The sequence below is a fragment of the Salmo salar genome, chromosome 20 (assembly GCF_965601325.2).
Source record: "Salmo salar chromosome 20, fSalSal1, whole genome shotgun sequence".
NCBI classification, from domain to species: Eukaryota; Metazoa; Chordata; class Actinopteri; order Salmoniformes; family Salmonidae; genus Salmo; species Salmo salar.
This window is the reverse complement of record NC_138310.1, coordinates 41,123,658-41,137,250: the sequence shown is the minus strand read 5'-3', so window position 1 is coordinate 41,137,250 and position 13,593 is coordinate 41,123,658. Positions and strand designations below refer to the sequence as shown.

Below are 13,593 nucleotides of genomic sequence, written 5' to 3'. Positions count from 1 at the left end.
ACACACACACACACACACACACACACACACACACACACACACACACACACATGCATGCACATATCCATACACACACACACACACACACACACGCATCCACACACACACACACACACGCACATATCCATACACATACTCATACACACACGCACGCATCCACACACACACACACACACACACACGCATCCACACACACGCATCCAAACACACACACACACACACACACATGCATCCACACACACACACACACACACACACACACACACACACACACACACACACACACACACACACACACACACACCACACACACACACACACACACACACACACACACACACACACATCCACACACACACGCAAGCATCCGCACACATACGCATCCATACATACATATCCAGACACACACACATGCATGCACACACACACGCATCCACACACACACGCATCCATACACAGGCATCCACACACACACACACGCATACACACACGCACGCATCCACACAGACGCATCCTTACACACGCACACGCATCCACACACACACACGCATCCACACATACACGCCCGCACCCACACACGCACACACACACACACGCAAAAGTCTGAGTGAGAGAAAGTGCTGCCCGAGGACATCACAGCCAAGCCCCCTGAGAAGGACCATCTGGCTTGGTGAATTACAGGACAAAAATACACTGTATTTGGAGAAAATACATGGGACATCCAGTTCAAATTAAACACTGGCAAACCTATTGGGAATACCCTCATTTAGCTACTAGATAAATTAAAAGACTATTGTCATCTATTATTATGCATTTACAAACCTGCACCCAATGACTTCAGTATGAATAACTTTTTGTATTCAATCCTTTAGTATGCAGTTCCTCCATTTTGCCATGCCAGTCATGCAGAATAGAGACATTTTATGTTTACAAGAAAACATCATGTTCACATTGCTTGGTAATAAATCCTGCGATGACATCTGCAATGTTGTGGACGATAACCATCTGATTACATTTATGCTAACTTGCATGAGCTGCATCTGAAGTCAGACGGGATTGTATTTATTTCGATGTTAACAAACCACTTTCTGATTCAAATCAAATCAATTTTTATTTGTCACATGCACCGAATACAACCTTACCGTGAAATGGTGACTTATAAGCCCTTAACCAACAATGCAGTTGAAAGAAAATAAGAGTTAAGAAAATATTTACCAAATAAACAAAAGTAAAAAAAGTAACGCAATAAAAAAACAGTAACGAGGCTATTACAGGGGCTACCGGTACCGAGTCAATGAGCGGAGGTAAAGGTTAGTCCAGGTAATTTGTACAACACTAGATAGCCAATAATATTAAATGTCTATATGCTTTAAAACTATTGTGAGTGTAATATTTACTGATTGTTTATTTCCCTTTTGTTTATTGTCTATTCCATTTCCTTTGGCAATGTAAACATACAGTGGCTTGCGAAAGTATTCACCCCCTTGGCATTTTTCCTATTTTGATGCCTTACAACCTCATTTTATTTACACCACATGCCTACCACTTTGAAGATGCAAAATATTTTTTACTGTGAAACAAACAAGAAATAAGACAAAATAAACAGAAAACTTGACCATGCGTAACTATTCACCCCCCCCCTCCCTGTATTTAGCGCCATCATTCCTTCAGTTCTGATGAGTTTCCCAGTCCCTGCCGATGTAAAACATCTCCACAGCATGATGCTGCCACCATGCTTCACTGTGGGGATGGTATTCTCGGGGTGATTAGAGGTGTTGGGTTTGCGTCAGACATTGCATTTTCCATTATGTTCATAAATCTCAATTTTATTCTCATCTGACCAGACTACCTTCTTCCATATGTTTGAGGAGTCTCCTACATGCTTTTTGGCGAACACCAAACATGTTTGCTTATTTTTTTCTTGAAGCATTGGCTTTTTTCTTGCCACTCTTCTGTAAAGCCCAGCTGTGTGGAGTGTACAGCTTAAAGTGGTCCTATGGACAGGTACTCCAATCTCAGCTGTGGAGTGTTGCAGCTCCTTCGGGGTTATCTTTGGTCTCTTTGTTGCCTCTCTGATTAAAACCCTCCTTGCCTGGTCCATGAGTTTTGGTGGGCGGCCCTCTCTTTGCAGGTGCCATTAATAATGGATTTAGTGGCGCTCCATGGGATGTTCAAAGTTTCGGATATTTTCTATAACCCAACCCTGATCTGTACTTCCCCACAAGGTTGTCCCTGACCTGTTTGGAGAGTTCCTTGGTCTTCATAGTGCCGCTTGCTTGGTGGTGCCCCTCACTTAGTGGTGTTGCACACTCTGGGGCCTTTCAGAACATGTGTATATATACTGAGATCATGTGACAGATTATGTGACACTTAGATTCCACACAGGTGGACTTTATTTAACAAATTATGTTACTTATGAAGGTAATTGGTTGCACCAGATCTTATTTAGGGGCTTCATAGCAAAGGGGTGAATACAAATGCACGCACCACTTTTACAGGTGTTTTTTTGTATAATTTTTTTAAACAAGTTATTTTTTTCATTTCACTTCACCAATTTGGGCTATTTTGTGTATGTCCATTACATGAAATCCAAATAAAAATCAATTTAAATTACGGGTTGTAATGCAACAAAATAGGAAAAACACCAAGAGGGATGAATACTTTTGCAAGGCACTTTAGGTAGGGGTGAAGTGACTGCATGGATAACAAACAGGGAGTAACTTCATTGTAAAAAAAGGGGGGGGGGGTCAATGCCAATAGTCCAGGTGGCCATTTGATTAGTTGTTCAGCATTCTTATGGCCTGGCAGTTGAAGCTGTTAAGAAGCCTTTTGGACCTAGACTTGGCACTCCGGTACCACTTGCCGTGAGTTAGCAGAGAGAACAGTCTATGACTTGGGTCGCTGGAGTCTTTGATACTTTTTTGGGCATTCCTCTGACACTGCCAAGTATAGAGGTCCTGGATGGTAGGAAGTTTGGTCCCAGTGATGTACTGGGCCATACGCACCACCCTCTGTAGCGCCTTATGATCTGATGCCAGGCAGTTGCCATACCAGGTTGTGTTACAATCGGTCAGGATGCTCTCAGTGGTGTAGCTTCAGAACCTTTTGAGGATCTGGGGACTCATGCCAAATCTTTTCAGTCTCCTGAAGGAGAATAGGTGTTGTCGTGCCGTCTTCACAATTGTCTTGGTGTGCTTGGACCATGATAGTTTGTTAGTGATGTGGACACCAAGGAAGCTTAAAGCTCTCGACCCACTCCACTACAGCCCCGTCAGTGTGAATGGGGGCGTGTTTGTCCCTCCTGTTTCTATAGTTCATGATCAGCTCTGTCTTGCTCGCTTTGAGGGAGAGGTTGTTATCCTGGCACCACACTGCCAGGTCTCTGACCTCCTCCCTATATGCTGTCTCATCGTTGTCGGTGATCAGGCCTACCACTGTTGTGTCGTCAGCAAACTTAATGACAGTGTTGGAGTCGTGCTTGGCCACGCATTCGTTGGTGAACAGAGAGTACAGGAGGGGACTAAGCACGCACCCCCGAGGGGCCACCGTGTTGACAATCAGCGTGGCAAATGTGTTGTTGCCTACACTTACCACGTGGGGGCAGCCAGTCAGGAAGTCAGGGATCCAGTTGCAGAGGGAGTTGTTTAGTCCCAGGGACCTTAGCTTAGTAACTGTGCACATAAGTTTTCATGATTTAAAAAGTAATTACGGATTGAGCCGACATATGCAGCGTTTACCATGAATGCAGTCTCTGTGAAGGCAGAAACATTGCTTTTAAATGTCAATCCTGCTATAACACTGATCTCCTGAGCTAGAGTTGAATTGAGCTCTTTATCTCTTTGAAAATAACATGATAGTTGGATAGTTGAATTACTTAGAAAATCATCCCAAGCGTGTGTTTGGCTGTAGTCAAACTCTGATATGTCTGTGTCTGCGTGCAGCTGAATGTAAAGGAGAGTTGTTATGTAACTGTTAGTTTAATGGAGGTTTGAGTGTCATGGGTGTGTGTTCTGCAGCTTGTGTACACACACGTACACACACACAAACAGGTCTGCCTTTCACAGTGCTAACAGGCAGCTAGCCAAGAGGAGGAATGGAGCGTCAATCACAGTCTTGGCTGACTGAAAGGAGTTTGGTTAATTTGGAAAGGAAAGACATGTACAGAACAACCTCTACTGAACCAACAGCGTGTAGAAATGTGAGGACAGAATGTGGTTCTATTCTCTGAGGTTGTTTTTGTAAATTCTATTTCTGCCTGCAGTGACTTGTCAATCCTTTGCATGGTGCCTTAAGCAAACTATTCATGCATTGTACAGTGCATTCGGAAAGTATTCAGACCCCTTGACTTTTTCCACATTTTGTTACGTTACAGACTTATTCTAAAATTGATTAAATAGTATTTTATCCCCTCATCAATCTACACACAATACCCCATAATGACAAAGCAAAAAACAGGTTTATAGAAATTTTGCAAATGTTAAAATAAACAAATGAAAAATATTTAGATAAGTATTCAGACCCTTTACTCAGTAGTTTGTTGAAGCACCTTTGGCAGTGATTACAGCCTCAAGTCTTCTTGGGTATGACGCTACAAGCTTAGCACACCTGTATTTGGGGAGTTTCTCCCATTCTTCTCTGCAGTTCGTCTCAAGATTTGTCAGGTTTGATTGGGAGCGTCGCTGCACAGCTATTTTCAGGTCTTTTCAGAGATGTTCAATCGGTTCACTGGCCACTCTACCATAAAGGCCTGATTGGTGGAGTGCTGCAGACATGGTTGTCCTTCTGGAAGGTTCTCCCATCTCCACAGAGGAACTCTGGAGCTCTGTCAGAGTGACCGTCGGGTTCTTGGTCATCTCCCCGACCAAGGCCGTTTTCCTCCGTTTGCTCAGTTTGGCCGGGCGGACAGCTCTAGGAAGAGTCTTGGTGGTTCCAAACTTCTTCCATTTAAGAATGATGGAGGCCACTGTGTTCTTGGGGACCTTCAATGCTGCAGACATTTTTTGGTACCCTTCCCCAGATCTCGACAAAATCCTGTCTCGGAGCTCTACGGACAATTCCTTCGACCTCGTGGCTTGGTTTTTGCTCTGACATGCACTGTCAACTGTGGGACCTTATATAGACAGATGTTTGCCTTTCCAAATCATGTCCAATCAATGGAATTTACCATAGGTGGTCTCCAATCAAGTTGTAGAAACATTTCAAGGATGACCAATGGAAACAGGATGCACATGAGCATAATTTCGAGTCTCATAGCAATGGGTCTGAATACTTGTGTAAATAAGGTACTTCTGTTTTTTTATTTTTACATTTTACATTATTTTTACATTTACAACTACATTTCCAAAAATGTAGTTGCTTAGTTATTATGGGTTATTGCTTGTAGCTTGATGAGGAAAAATTATTTTTAATCAATTTTAGAATAAGGCTGTAATGTAACAAAATGTGAAAAAGTCAATGGGTCTGAATACTTTCCGAATGCACTGTATGTAACTCTAAATTGGATGAGGTAATTTTACACATGGGTCAAGTAGAATTAGGGTTCTATTCAATCCGTATCACGGAAATTCAGCGTTACAGCATAAAATGAAATTTAAAGGCAATGTTCCTGCTTTAGCAGAGACTGCATTTACGGCAGACACTACCGATGTCGGTTCAATAGGAAACTACCATTTCATTTCTGTCATGCAATCTGTAACGTTTCATTGATACAGACTGAATAGAGCCCTTAGTTCTTACCCTACTATTGTGAATTTTTTTTGTTTATTGGAACAAAAATATGTATTATCAATTCCAAACTAATGGATGATTTATGTTGCTTTAATGTCTTTGAAGCAGTGCGTTTGAAGAGTCATGTAAAATTAACAGAGATGAGACAAAATGAGTGGAGGGTGTTTTCTGTCATTATCACAGACATGCTGAGTCGGAGGAGAGGAGACCATTCACTTGTGTCCTTAGGCACCACAGGGCAGTATGCTGCCAACGGACACCTTCTCCCCTTTACATCTCCTCAGTCCTGCCTCACACTCGCTCAGCGTCTGGGTAGCACTGTCAGCCTCAGCCCCCAGAAGGACACACAGACTCAACCCTGGGTCTGAGCACTCAACCCTGTCCTCACAGCGACACCTGTTTGTTTGTCCTGTTAGAAGGAGACAAGGAAAATAGGACAAGGAAAATGTCCTTGGTGCAGTTTGCACACACACACACACACACACACACACACACACACACACACACACACACACACACACACACACACACACACACACACACACACACACACACACACATGGGAACACCAACGCACACGTATGCACACACACGCTCATTCGCACACGCGTGCCCATGTAGGCACACACACAAAAAACTGAAGTGTTGAGTTGTACCATCACAGGTCTCCCACAGCTGGCAGTCAGTCGGTGCAGGGTGAAGTTGTGTGGGTTGGCCACTGGCAGGCGCTGTCCTCTGTCAAGTTGTAGCACACTGCAGGGCGTGTATCTCGCACACGCTCAGTCTGTCTTTCCGACCCCTCTCAGAGTTGGTGGCACACACTTCTTCAGATGATCTGGACAAAAGAGCAACATGAAACCCTGAAACCGCTGAAGTTTAATTTATTTTAATGTATTTATAGAACTTTTGGGGTTTTGTATTAAGTTTAATTGCGATGATTTTAAGAACATTCTCGAATTTGTGCGCACAATCCCAAGTCTGTTTTCGATCGGCTCGAGCCAAGAGCACATTGTCAGCTGTCATTGACAAGACTGGTAAATCAGGACTTATCCTCAAATCTTTGTCAACAGACATATTTGAAAACTTAGCAAGTCCTCCTGAACTTTTCTTTCATTTTTAAGGAATAGTTATGTTTTAAGTTCTGTTTATAAGATTTTATCATTTTATTAACCCAAGATGGCAAAGCTTGGTCATATTTTCTTTTTAGACATAAAAAATGTAAATTAAACAGGAGTTGTTCAATTTGATAAACTCTTTGGTTAGTGTCAGTTGACAATATAAAAAATAATAATAATAAATAACTCTCCGGACAGAATTTCAAGTAGGACTCATTAAAAGAATAACCTTATCCCACTATTGTCACAAAACCAAAATTAGTCACACACATTTGGGGTCTCTTCCAAGCAAATGAAAACACAGTTCGTAAAAAAATTAAAATAAAATGTTTTTCCTCTCCTGATGGTCAAGATTTGAACTTGTGGAGGCTGAGCTGATCTTATATCTGTGTCTAAGGGAATATTATAGAATTTATCATAGCTAAAGCATAGATCATAGTTAGAATATGCAGTCAAAAGGTGCCACAAAGGCTGGTAAAACTTACGCGCAATCATAAGCCATTTTACAGATAAATTAGTTTTCTGCGAGTTTCTCCCATGGTTTGCATTGCACTGCTGGGCCATCAAGGAGATTGAGCATTTTTGGTGCTGGATTCATAAAGGAAAGAAGAAAAAAAAACAATATTTAATTTTAATTATCCGAGGGGAGAGAATACCATAAGGTAAAAGTTGCAGAATGGATACATCTCCAGAGTGGTGGAACTGGGTATGGTGTTTGTGAAATGCAGCTGAATCAAGGTAACCTACCCTGGTGATGGTATGTGATGGTATTGGGGTTCGGTGACCCAGAGGATCTCTGTGTGTCCCACTATGTGTCTCACCTCAGGGTAGGACAGAGGGATCATTTCTCCTATGTCGTAGGTGGGCTCGCAGTGGGAGCCTGTGAGACATAATTTTGAAGGGATGGGACATGACACCTGGAGCATGGCAGAAGATGAGGAAACAATCATAATGATGGGTGTATGTTTGTGTGTGTGTGTGTGTGTGTGTGTGTGTGTGTGTGTGTGTGTGTGTGTGTGTGTGTGTGTGTGTGTGTGTGTGTGTGTGTGCTGTCGTCATTGAAGCACAACTTACTGTTGAACTGTTTGGGAGCTGTGCTCCATGTCTGATTACCAGGGAGAGGAGGTGTGCTTCCACAGGTCTCTCGAGGTGTGAGGGTCAGGGCAAAGCACTAAGGCTCCATGGTCCTGGAAGTAAACAAACAAGTAAACAAACAAACAAGCAGGCGTACACCAAACAAACGTTCAGTAAGGTAACAGCAGGGTAATATGAAGGCTGAATTAATAGAAGACAGCAATGTGTTGCTCCTGCTACGTTTTTCCAACACTGTCTTTGTTAGCGCTTGCCTGATTAGCACTTTGGCCTGCAGAAGTACTTAGTGAAAGGTGCTATGTATACAGTCCATGTCATGTATTTGTTGTGTTCTGTTCATGTATAAAGTCCTATCACTAAAGTCAACAGAAGCTGCAATAATTCTGACAGGATGTATTGCATGTCTCGGTTGCTATGGCAGCCTGCCGTCACCCTGGCCTACCCGTTGCAGTGATGGCAGCCTCTCTGAGGGGCATGAGTACTGCATGTGCGTGTTCGTAACCTCTGACTTCCAGAGCAGTAAGTCCAGCCAGACCAGCAGGACCAGCTGCCATGGATCACCCCTTAGGGAGGGAGGGAAATAATGGTTGAATGTAGGGTTGAAAGGGGAGAGTGAAAGGGGAAGGAAGGATGGAGAGAGAGGTTATGCATATATCTGTATGTGAATGTACAGTATGTCTGCAAGCACCCAGAAATAAATACACAAATACCGTCATCTGGAGTATCCACACGACATGTAAAATGTTACCTACCCTCTACCTCCTTCCCCTTCTCACAGCCCAGTGTGTACCAGGTTTACAGATGTATTTACACTCATCCCCCTCTATCACCAAATCAAATCAAATCAAATTTATTTATATAGCCCTTCGTACATCAGCTGATATCTCAAAGTGCTGTACAGAAACCCAGCCTAAAACCCCAAACAGCAAGCAATGCATGTGAAAGAAGCACGGTGGCTAGGAAAAACTCCCTAGGAAAAACTCCCTAGAAAGGCCAAAAACCTAGGAAGAAACCTAGAGAGGAACCAGACTATGAGGGGTGGCCAGTCCTCTTCTGGCTGTGCAGGGTGGATATTATAACAGAACATGGTCAAGATGTTAAAATGTTCATAAATGACCAGCATGGTCAAATAATAATAATCATAGTAGTTGTCGAGGGTGCAACAAGCACAGGTCAGGGTTCCATAGCCGCAGGCAGAACAGTTGAAACTGGAGCAGCAGCACGGCCAGGTGGACTGGGGACAGCAAGGAGTCATCATACCAGGTAGTCCTGAGGCATGGTCCTAGGGCTCAGGTCCTCCGAGAGAAAGACAGAAAGAGAGAAAGAGAGAATTAGAGAGAGCATATTTAAATACACACAGGACACCGGATAAGACAAGAGAAATACTCCAGATGTAACAGACTGACCCTAGCCCCCCGACACATGAACTACTGCAGCATAAATACTGGAGGCTGAGACAGGAGGGATCAGAAGACACTGTGGCCCCATCCGATGATACCCCCGGACAGGGCCAAACAGGCAGGATATAACCCCACCCACTTTGCCAAAGCACAGCCCCCACACCACTAGAGGGATGTCTCCAACCACCAACTTACCGTCCTAAGACAAGGCCAAGTATAGCCCACAACGATCTCCGCCATGGCACAACCCAAGGGGGGGGGGCGCCAACCCAGACAGGAAGACCACGTCAGTGACTCAACCCACTCAAGTGACGCACCCCTCCCATGGACGGCATGGAAGAACACCAGTAAGCCAGTGACTCAGCCCCTGTAAAAGGGTTAGAGGCAGAGAATCCCAGTGGAAAGAGGGGAACCGGCAAGGCAGAGACAGCAAGGGCGGTTCGTTGCTCCAGCCTTTCCGTTCACCTTCACACTCCTGGGCCAGACTATACTTAATCATAGGACCTACTGAAGAGATAAGTCTTCAGTGAAGACTTAAAGGTTGAGACTGAGTCTGCGTCTCTCACATAGGTAGGCAGACCATTCCATAAAAATGGAGCTCTATAGGAGAAAGCCCTACCTCCAGCCGTTTGCTTAGAAATTCTAGGGACAATTAGGAGGCCTGCGTCTTGTGACCGTAGCGTACGTGTAGGTATGTACGGCAGGACCAAATCGGAAAGATAGGTAGGAGCAAGCCCATGTAATGCTTTGTAGGTTAGCAGTAACACCTTGAAATCAGCCCTTGCCTTAACAGGAAGCCAGTGTAGGGAGGCTAGCACTGGAGTAATATGATCCAGCCCTGCAGGAACAACAACCACCAAGCTGTTGTTCCTGCAGGGCTGGCAGAAGCAAGGGTGCCTTTCATCCAGGTACTGCTCTATGGCCGTCTTCAGATGGAGCCTATTCACCCCAGCACGCTGCACCTCCCTTACCAGCTCTTACAGAGGTCTCATCTGGAAACATGCACACCACACACAACATGGGACGAGTAATATAGCAAGCATTTTCCCCAGCTTTTTTTACTCTACCTTTGTATGTAATTAACTATTTTTTCCTCAAGCAATGATGCCAATAATCTTCCCAACAAACCGAAAACATTCCCAGAACATTAGCTAAGATTCCCATTAAGTTCACTAAAATGTTGTACACAACATCTGTAACAACCACCACAGAACATTCCACAAAAGTTCTTATTAGATTTCCAGGTAATAACACAATGTACCAGTAATGTTTTCCCAGCAAACCAAAATTGGTCTGTGAAAGTTCACAAAACATTTGTTAGGTTGTGGCAAATGTTCTCATAACACAAAAACTGTTCAGTAGTGCTGATGATTATACAAGGTTTGTATGAAACATTCTGCTGATGTTGCAAGACCGTTCCCAGAACACATTTAGTCTGTTCTTTAACTTCTATGGGCTAGGTGGGACGTGACCGTCCCACCTGCGGGATACACTATTCAACAGCCATTGAAATAGCATGGCGCGAAATACAAAACAGCAAAAATCTCATAATTTCATTTTCTCAAACAATGAACTATTTTACACCATTTTAAAGATAAACTTCTCATTAATCTAACCACATTGTCCGATTTCAAAAAGGCTTTACGGCGAACGCATAAAATTAGATTATGTTAGGACATAAACTTCACAAGAAAAACCACAGCAATTTTCCAAGCAAGGACATGCATCACAAAAACCAAAAATACAGCTAAAGTATTCACTAACCTTTGATGATCTTCGTCAGATGGCACTCATAGGACTTCATGTTACACAATACATGTATGTTTTGCTTAATAAAGTTCATATTTATATCCAAAAACCCCATTTTACATTGGCGCGTGATGTTCAGAAAATGTATTCCCACCAAAACTTCAAGTGAATGTGCACATCAATTTACAAAAATACTCATCATAAACGTTGATAAAATTTACAACAGTTATTGAAAGAATTATAGATATACTTCTCCTTAATGCAACCGCTGTGTCCGATTTTAAAATAGCTTTACGGAGAAAGCACATTTTTCTATATTCTGAGTACATAGTTCAACCATCAAAGCAAGCTATACAGATACCCGCCAAGTTCTGGAGTCAACTAAACTCAGAATTAGTATTAGAAATATTCTCTTACCTTTGCTGATCTTCATCAGAATGCACTACCAGGGCTCCTACTTCCACAAGAAATGTTATTTTTGTTTGAAATACCCAGAGACGAAAAGTAAAATAGTTCCATTACCGTTCGTATAAACATGTGAAACGTTGTTTACAATCAATCCTTAGGGTCTTTTTAACATAAAACGTTGATAATATTCCAACTGGACAATAGCGTATTCATTCAAGAAGAAAAAGAAGGAGGGGCGTGCTGGCGGGCTCGCACATCACCAAGTCCTTTGTCCTCAGGCAGTCCACTCATTGACTGAGCTCCTATTTTCTGCCCAGTAACAGGAGAAGGATGAAACACGTTTCTAAAGGCTGTTGACAGCCAATGGAAGCCTTAGGAAGTGCAACGTGACCCCACAGACACTGTAGTTTTGATAGGGATTCAAAAGAAGAACTACAATTCTCAGATTTCCCACTTCCTGGTTGGATTTTTCTCAGGTTTTTGCCTGCCATATGAGTTTTGTTATACTCACAGACATCATTCAAACAGTTTTAGAAACTTCAGAGTGTTTTCTATCCACATCTACTAATAATATGCAAATATGTGACTCTGGGCCCGAGTATTAGGCAGTTTACTCTGGACATGCCTTTCATCCGAAAATGAAAATACTGCCCCCTATACCTTAAAAAGTTAAAGGTTCCCAGAATGTTTAATTGGGTTGTGGGAACAGTCTGGTGGGAACATTGTAGGGACATCACAAAAGGTTTTCCCAAAACACACAAAAAACGGTCCAGTTGTGCGGCTGATTATACAATGTTTCTTCTAGGGTGCAAAAAACATTCACTTGATGTTACAAGAATGCTCCCAGAACACATTTAGTCTGTTCTTTTAAGGTTCCCAGGATGTTTACACTTTTTTGGTTACTACATGATTGCAGATGTGTTATTTCATAGTTTTGATGTCTTCGCTATTCTTCTAGAATGTAGAAAATAGTGCAAATAAAGAAAAACCCTGGAATGAGTAGGTGTGTCCAAACTTTTTACTGGTACTGTAGGTAGGGATAAAGTCGCTAGTCCAACTGTGGTTAGTCCAACGTCATCATCCTGTTGCTCTCTGATAGCTATTGAACTCTACCGTGCAAATATACCATGTGTTATAGGGAAATAATTCACTCTCTAGAATCCCCTTCAAGCCAGTCAGAAACAAGTATTCAACAATGCCATGGTATAAATACAGGGATTCCAATGCAGTAGACACTTTAGCTGCAGCTCATACAGTTACATTACATGTAACTTTCACCATTACTTTGGTGTCCAGCCAAATGCTAGAATCAAACTATACTATATAAAGGTGGGTTCCAAGGACTTCAAAAAGCTCTGATGGTCAATATTAAACCATTATTATATACTTAGTTTTTTAAAGTATTGTTCACCATCTGTTGTGGGGCACCATACTCCAACCCACTGCCATTGGGGCTAGCATTGTAACCAACAGAGATGACGTGTTCAGTCATGGCACTCTGTTACTCCCACTACTACTGTATGTCACTAGAATGATACGTCTGAGGTGTCTATATTAGGACAGCCTCGGTCTCAGCTGGAGCTGATCCAGTCTCAGCAGGAGTTGCCTGAGTTGTCTCACCCATCTGTTTCTCTGTTTCTTGGTCGATGCTGAGTAAGGCGTGGAAGAGTTCGCCCAGAGTCCCCTCAGACAGGTAATGGGTTTCAAACCTTTTCACCACTGTCCTATAGCTGGCGTAGTCGTACACGGTGGGGAACGTGGCCAGAACCTTCCAGAACCTTCTCAGACATAGAACGGTATCCTCTGGCATTGTTCTGGAACTGAGCCAACTCCACGTCATTCTTTACCACTAACAGGTGGTTCTTCTATGCAGCAAAAAAACAACAGTGTCACAATAGGCTACTTTTAACACAGTTTTCAAAAATGTAATTATCATCTCTGGATGAAGAGAGGTGTGAGAGGAGAAAACAATGAATATCAAGTAAATAGTGGAAAATTAAATAAAACGTAACCTTTGGTAGAAGTAGACCACTATAATACAAAATCCTAGAGGAACACCTGGTTCAGTCTGCTTTCCAAAAGTCATTGGAAGACAAATTCAG

General features: G+C 42.8%; 1 pseudogene; it reads right to left on the bottom strand.

The window, feature by feature from the left end:
- Positions 1-5,837: 5,837 nt before the first annotated feature.
- LOC106580692 (complement component C7-like) lies at positions 5,838-13,301 on the bottom strand (annotated as a pseudogene).
- Positions 13,302-13,593: the final 292 nt, after the last annotated feature.